This window comes from Oxyura jamaicensis, unplaced genomic scaffold (assembly GCF_011077185.1).
Source record: "Oxyura jamaicensis isolate SHBP4307 breed ruddy duck unplaced genomic scaffold, BPBGC_Ojam_1.0 oxyUn_random_OJ106566, whole genome shotgun sequence".
Taxonomy (NCBI): Eukaryota; Metazoa; Chordata; class Aves; order Anseriformes; family Anatidae; genus Oxyura; species Oxyura jamaicensis.
Window position 1 is genome coordinate 85 of NW_023312328.1, and position 7314 is coordinate 7398.

Below are 7314 nucleotides of genomic sequence, written 5' to 3' on the forward strand. Positions count from 1 at the left end.
CCGTACCAGGCAGTTAACCTGCAGGGAGCTCGGGCGGTTAACCTGCAGGGAGCTCTGGGGCTGCCTGTGATGCTTGTCCCCCCCCTCCCCCCAAGGCCCATCAGTGGTGCCAGGGACTCTCGCAGCCCAGCCCCTCCAGCCCTGCCAGCACCAGCCCCCCGGCCAGCACCCTGTCCCTCCGTGCTGGTGGGGCTGGGGGAGCTGACCCGTCCCTCCCCGAGCTGGGGTCCCAGCCATGTCCCTCCCCCAGGGCTGACAAGGATTGTCTGGAGGCGCCCGGCTCCAGCCTGGGGGATCTGCCCCCTGCCAGCTCCAAGCTCAGCAGCAGCCCCAGCGCCGTGGACACCCTCAAGCGCCCCACCAGCCTCAGCCGCCATGCCAGTGACACCGGCTTCCCCTCTCTGCCAGGGGCCCCCTGGACCATGCCCAAGGGCCACAAGACCCCCACGTCCTACAGCCCCCTGGAGGGCAGGGAGGGCCCCTTCATCGACGTGGAGGACATCTCCCAGCTGCTGACGGACGTGGCACGCTTCGTGGATGCCCTGGAGAACCTGCGGAACGTGGTACTGTGAAATGGTGGGTGCCGGGGGTGGGCAGGCAGCGGGCAGCAAGGCTGGGGCACTGCAGACACCCCCACACCACCACCTCCTGCACAGCCACATGGCTCTGCATCGCCCCATCCCCCTGCCTTGGTCCAACCTGTCCCCAGACACGAATGGGGTCACTGCTTGTCCTTCCTATTGCTGACCCCAGTTGTGTTCCTCCTCTCACAGTGTGTCCGAGTTCCTCATGGGGGAGGTGGACAGCAGCAGCGTCGTCTCCATCCCACCCAGAGACCAGAAGCAGGTGGGTGGTACTGCTCCCTGTGCGTGGGTCTTGATGTGCCCGGGTCTTGGCCCCAGCTGGGGGAGCACAGCCCCTGACAGGAGGATCCAGCTCACCCCCATGTATGCACGCAGCACCATATTTCTCCAGGGACATTCCCAGCAGCTCGTGGCCTTCCTGTAGGGCTGCAGGCTGCAGACTTCAAGCAGCAAAAGAACAGCTCCAGCAGCTTAGGGTTGCTGCCTCCCCTCCATCCGTTGCCCTTCTGACTACTCCCCTTCCTCTTACATGATGAATTCCTTTTCTTTCCCAATTTCTCAAGTCTATGGAGAGCCTCTGCAGCGGGATCTCTGGAGGAGTCGTCATGCCTATGGGCATGGAGAGCTGTGACACAGGTGAGCGGGAGCGCAGTGGCAGGTTCAAGGTGGTGGGGCACCCAGCTGAGCAGAGCAGCCGGCAGGACCGGGCATCCTCCCATCGCCACCGCGGTTTTCAGTCACCCGCAGCCCCTTGGCTGCACCAAAGCAGTCAGAAGGGCAAGGCAGACACCGTGTGGGAGTCCGGCCGCATCCTACACAGGGCTGGGGCTCACATTTCTGGCAGGTGAGCCTGCGGCGGGAGAGCCCCTGTGCTCCCTGTGCCCTTCCTCCTGCTCAGGGGGACTCCACGGGCTGGCACCAGCAGGACAGACTGGAGAGGGAAGCCTTGCAAGATCCACTTCCTGAAGGACAAGGACGCATGAGCAGATCTATTTTGATCTGGGCTTTTTTCTAGTTATTTTTCTTTTCTTTTGCCATCTTGTGTTACCTGCTGGACTATATTCCGTCTTCCCATCTCTTCTTTGCCTTGCTGAGTGTGCTCCTGAGGGTGGTGTGAGCCTCTTTGGAAAAGAGGGCAGGCCACTTGGGGACTACAAGGATGCTGTGAGGTGGTGCAGGGACAAAATCAGAAAGGCCAAAGCTCATCTGGAACTCAATCTGGCCACTGCTGTTAAAGACAACAAAAAATGTTTTTATAAATACATCAATACCAAAAGGAGGACTAAGGAGAATCTCCACCCTTTACTGGATGCAGAGGGAAACTTAGTAACCAGAGATGAGGAAAAAGCTGAGGTGCTTAACGCCTTCTTTGCCTCAGTCTTTAACAGCAAAACCAGTTGTTCTCTGGACGCCCAGTACCCTGAGCTCGAGGAAGGGGATGGGGAGCAGAATGTGGCCCCCACAATCCACGAGGAAATGGTTGGCGACCTGCTACAGCATTTGGATGTACGCAAGTCGATGGGGCCAGATGGGATCCACCCGAGGGTACTGAGAGAACTGGCAGAGGATCTGGCCAAGCCGCTTTTCATCATTTATCGGCAGCCCTGGCTATGGGGGGAGGTCCCACTTGACTGGCGGCTAGCAAACGTGACACCCATCTACAAGAAGGGCTGGAGGGTAGACCCAGGGAACTATAGGCCGGTTAGTTTAACCTCAGTGCCAGGGAAGCTCATGGAGCAGATTATCTTGGGTGTCATCATGCAGCAGTTGCAGGGCAAGCAGGCGATCAGGCCTAGTCAGCATGGGTTTATGAAGGGCAGGTCCTGCTTGACGAACCTGATCTCCTTCTATGACAAAGTGTCGCGCTGGGTGGACGAGGGAAAGGCTGTGGACGTGGTCTACCTTGACTTCAGTAAGGCATTTGACACCGTCCCCCACAGCATTCTCCTCAGGAAACTGGCTGCTCATGGCTTGGACTGGCGCACACTTCGTTGGGTTAAGAGCTGGCTGGATGGCCGGGCCCAGAGAGTTGTGGTGAATGGAGTCAAATCCAGTTGGAGGCCAGTCACTAGTGGAGTCCCCCAGGGCTCGGTACTGGGACCAGTCCTCTTTAACATCTTCATCAGTGATCTGGATGAGGGGATCAAGTGCACCCTCAGTAAGTTTGCAGACGACACCAAGTTAGGTGCGTGTGTCGATCTGCTCGAGGGTAGGAAGGCTCTGCAGGAGGATCTGGATAGGCTGGACCGATGGGTCGAGGCCAACGGTATGAAGTTCAACAAGGCCAAGTGCCGGGTCCTGCACCTGGGGCACAACGACCCCAAACAGAGCTACAGGCTGGGAGATGAGTGGTTAGAAAGCTGCCTGGCAGAGAAGGACCTGGGAGTAGTGGTTGACAGTCGGCTGAATATGAGCCAGCAGTGTGCTCAGGTGGACAAGGCCAGCAGCATCCTGGCCTGTATAAGAAACAGCGTGGCCAGCAGGTCCAGGGAAGTGATTGTCCCCCTGTACTCAGCTCTGATGAGGCCGCACCTCGAGTACTGCGTTCAGTTTTGGGCCCCTCGCTACAAGGACATGGAGGTGCTTGAGCGAGTCCAGAGAAGGGCTACGAAGCTGGTGAAGGGTCTGGAGAACAAGTCTTACGAGGAGCGGCTGAGGGAGCTGGGACTGTTTAGCCTGGAGGCTCAGGGGTGACCTTATTGCACTCTACAGGTACCTGAAAGGAGGCTGTAGCAAGGTGGGGGTTGGTCTGTTCTTCCACGTGCCTGGTGACAGGACGAGGGGGAATGGGCTAAAGTTGCGCCAGGGGAGGTTTAGGTTGGATATTAGGAAGAACTTCTTTACTGAACGGGTTGTTAGTCACTGGAATAGGCTGCCCAGGGAAGTGGTTGAGTCACCATCCCTGGAGGTCTTTAAAAGACGTTTAGATGTAGAGCTTAGGGATATGGTTTAGTGGAAGATTTGTTAGCATTAGGTAGGAGGTTGGACTTGGTGATCTTGGAGGTCTCTTCCAACCTAGACTATTCTGTGATTCTGTGGCTGCGTCTGGCTCTCGGCAGCTCCTTTCCACTCCCTGACGCTGTCCCAGCTCTGAGCATGTCCCTCTGTTTTCCAGTGCTATCTGGCCTGCCACAAGAAGTGCCTGGAAACCTTGGCCATCCAGTGCAGGCACAAGAAGCTCCAAGGAAAGCTGCAACTCTTTGGGCAGGACTTCACAAAGACTTCCCAGAGCAGCTCAGATGGCATCCCCTTCATCATCAAGAAGTGCATTTCCGAGATTAAGAAGCAGGCACTGAAAACTGAGGTGACTCACCCCTCTTCCCTCTCCTTCAGCTATGCTGGCTCAGCTGCCTCCGCTTGAAGTGAACTTCTCTCTTCGTATGAAGACTTAAGGCTCAGATGTTCCAGGTTACCAGCCAGCAGGAGGCCAGAAAGTCCCATTATAAACCTGGCCCGTTATAAACTCTGCCATGGGAACCCACTTCTTGTGCTTCCCTCTCATATGGAAGGGGAACACCAGTAATGCCCGAGCTGGGACAGGCTCTCCCAGACCTCCTGAGAGGGATTTCCAACTACAAAAGCACAGGATGGGAGCAAGGAGCTCACTGTTTCATGCCAAGTTGAAGAGAAACATCTCTCCTCACTTCAGCTGCACTTTTCTGTCTTTGACAGGGCATCTACCGCGTGGGCGGCGTAAAGACCCGTGTGGAGAAGCTTTGCCAGGCATTTGAGAATGGGCAGGAGCTGGTGGAGCTGTCCCAGGCCTCCCCGCATGATATAAGCAACGTCTTGAAGCTCTACCTGAGGCAGGTGAGGTGCCCAGAGGAACTGACTCTCCAAAACCAAGCCTGGCTTCACTGAGTTGGGGTGATCATCCCATCTCTCAGTACATTGCGGAGAAATCCATTTAAGTTGCTCTGGAAGGGTGCTGAGCTGGAGGGAAGCTGCTCTGCAGCGAAGGCAATCCATCCCTGGCAGACACCTGTTTAAGCCACCCTGAAGACATCACCAGTGCTTCAAAACCACCAACTGGTTAACGTGCTGCTTTGGGTGCTTTGTGCCGAGTACAAAGCAAGGCAAGACGTTCCACCTAACCACAGCCCCGCCTGTGCTGCAGGCTATGCTGCTTGCATCTCATCTTCTCCTCCCGGGGAACAATTCAGTCTGGCCTCTCTAACAACCTCTTATCTATGGGGAAACTGCTCTGCCCTCCCCGAGCCAGAGCCAGGGCTTTTCGAGAGGGGAAGAAAAAAGAGAAATCCTGCACCTGGAGGCAGAGGCTCTCAGGCCCCATCTCCCCCTATTGTTGCAGCTGCCGGAGCCCATCGTGCCCTTCCACATGTACACCGAGCTGATGGGCCTGGCCAAGGAGAGCCTGCAGGGCAGCAGCGACAAGGGGGGGGCGAGCGAGCTGGTGGACAGAGGAGCCGACATGGACAAGGTGGTGGTGGCCGTGGTGCTGAAGCTGAAGGAGCTGCTGAAGGAGCTTCCCTGGGAGAACATGGCCACGCTCCAGTACCTCCTGCAGCACCTAAGGAGGTGAGAAGGGCCGGGCCAGGGCCAGGCACCCCCCTTTTATCCCCAGGGTGGGAACGGGAAGGAAAAGGAAGGACATGCCTGGCTCGCTCTCACGAGCTCCTCTCCCTCCTCCCAGGATCATGGAGGTGGAACAGGACAACAAGATGTCCTCGAGCAACCTGGGCATCATCTTTGGGCCAACACTGATGCGCCCGAGGCCCATGATGCCACCACTTCCTTGTCCTCGCTGGCTGACTACCCCCACCAAGCTCACATCGTTGAGGTGCTCATCATCTTCTATTCGACCATCTTCAAGAGCAAGGAGGCCCCGCTGCTAGCCGACTCCAGCAAGTACGCCGCAGACACCATGGAGGAGATGGCCAGCAGCCCCAACCCGGTACGAGTCCAGGGGAAGGGAGCACATGTAGGGGGCCTACGGAGGCAGCCTGCTTGTGCTCACAACCCGACCGCTTTCTGAGGACTTGCCCACACAGGGAAGGAGACCTGAATACCTTATTGACGCCTTCCAATGAGAAGCTTTTGCTGCTGCTAGATTGCTCCCTTTTGGAAGCTGTCCCTCTGCAGCTCAAAGCAGCCGCTAGGCTTTTAATTCACCAGCTAAATCACAGCAGCTCCTCCCTGTAGGCAGAGAGAAAATGAAAGCAACTGAGGAGGGGCGGGAGGACATAGCTGAAGATCGGGGAAGCCAAGATCGCCCAGCCTCATGCCCAAAGCCCAGCAGGGCGCGAGGGGAAGGAAAGGGAGCCCAGGCAAGTGCACATCTCGTGCCTGGGGAGGAAGCTTCCCCCTGCCCGGCTCCAGACCATGCATCGGGGGTTGAGGCAGGGTGAGACCCTCCTGCAGCTCTGCCACCAGACGGGCACAGCGCTGCTCGTGCTCTGCCGTGTGTCAGTGACCTTCACCCTCCCTGCTGGGGCACACCACGGTGTAGGGCTGGCCAACACAGTTGGCTCTGTCATGAAACTCACCATGCTTTGTCATGTCATGTCCCTGCATGTATCCCCACTCCACTTGCGAGTTTCTGTCCCTAAAGAGCTGTCTGAGTCAGGCAGGGGGTGGGAGGATGGAGCCTACCTGCCTTTACATGAGGACAAGAAGTTATTTTGGTGAGATCTCTGGAAAAAGTTGAAGGCCTCATTCTCCTCCTCGTACCCTCACCACTGTCCCTCTCCCCCAGGATGACACAGGCTCGCAGCCCGCAGCTCCGCACGGCACCGTGCCCCACCTAGTGCTGCCTGTGGAGAAGGAGAGCTTGGATCACAGGCTGCAAAGGCCCGCAGCCGCCATGGGACTGGCTCAGGGGACTGACTAATTAGAACAGCATCTCCGCACAGCAGGGAAAAGGCACACGAAACCAAAGTTAAATTTTACAGCTAAAAGGTTTGTAACTGAGCCAAAGAAGAGCTAGAGCTGTTTGTGAGACGATCTGCTGCATAGCTGTTCAACAAGATGGCTGGATTTTTCCAGCAGGTCATTTTCATGGTAGCAAGGGAAATTTCTCGCTATCGGAACTGCTACTGCGGGCGGTACCACGTGTGCATGCGAGGATGGATGACGGGTGAGGGTGAGTGAGGGAAGGGACAAAAGCTATGCTTGAGCTTCAGACGGTAACAGGCACCCTGCTGTTTGTATATAAATTTAGCGTGAGAAAAGTGTTTGTTGTGACGTTCCTATACTGCTGTGTGTTTTGTGCTTTTGTGTTTTGTTGTGTTCAGGTTGACCTGCTTCCAGAAAGAATAAAATTCATGTGTTTCAACCCGTGTCTGTCCTGGAGATCAAAGTCTTCCAGGTTCATATGCCCACGTCTGCAGGGACCTAAGCACTGTAATGAAGTACTAAAAGTAGTTCCAGCAAGTCAAATGAAGTTTAAAAACCCTCCGGAGACCTGGAACAAATTAAAAATCAAAGCAACTGGGGTGGGGATAAGCAACTCTCCTTTGCACTATTTGAATACCACAGTCTCGAGACACAGGTCAGAGGCTAGAACAGATCACAACAAGGTAAGTCTGAAGCACCGCTGGGCTGCAGCTTGTTCATCAGCCTGGAGGGAGAGGCGGTGAGCTGGGGGGGCTTGGGGACCCCTCCACTCCTCCCTCCCTGCAGCCCAGGCACTGACACCACATGGGGCTCCCTGTGTCTGTTCTCCCCCCCAGCAGAGGAATGCCGCAGCCCCGCGGTGCCGGGGAGCCCC

At 56.5% G+C, this 7314-nt stretch overlaps 1 pseudogene; it reads left to right on the top strand.

Annotated features, from left to right (window-relative positions):
- Positions 1-250: 250 nt before the first annotated feature.
- On the top strand, positions 251-5499 carry LOC118160186 (annotated as a pseudogene).
- Positions 5500-7314: the final 1815 nt, after the last annotated feature.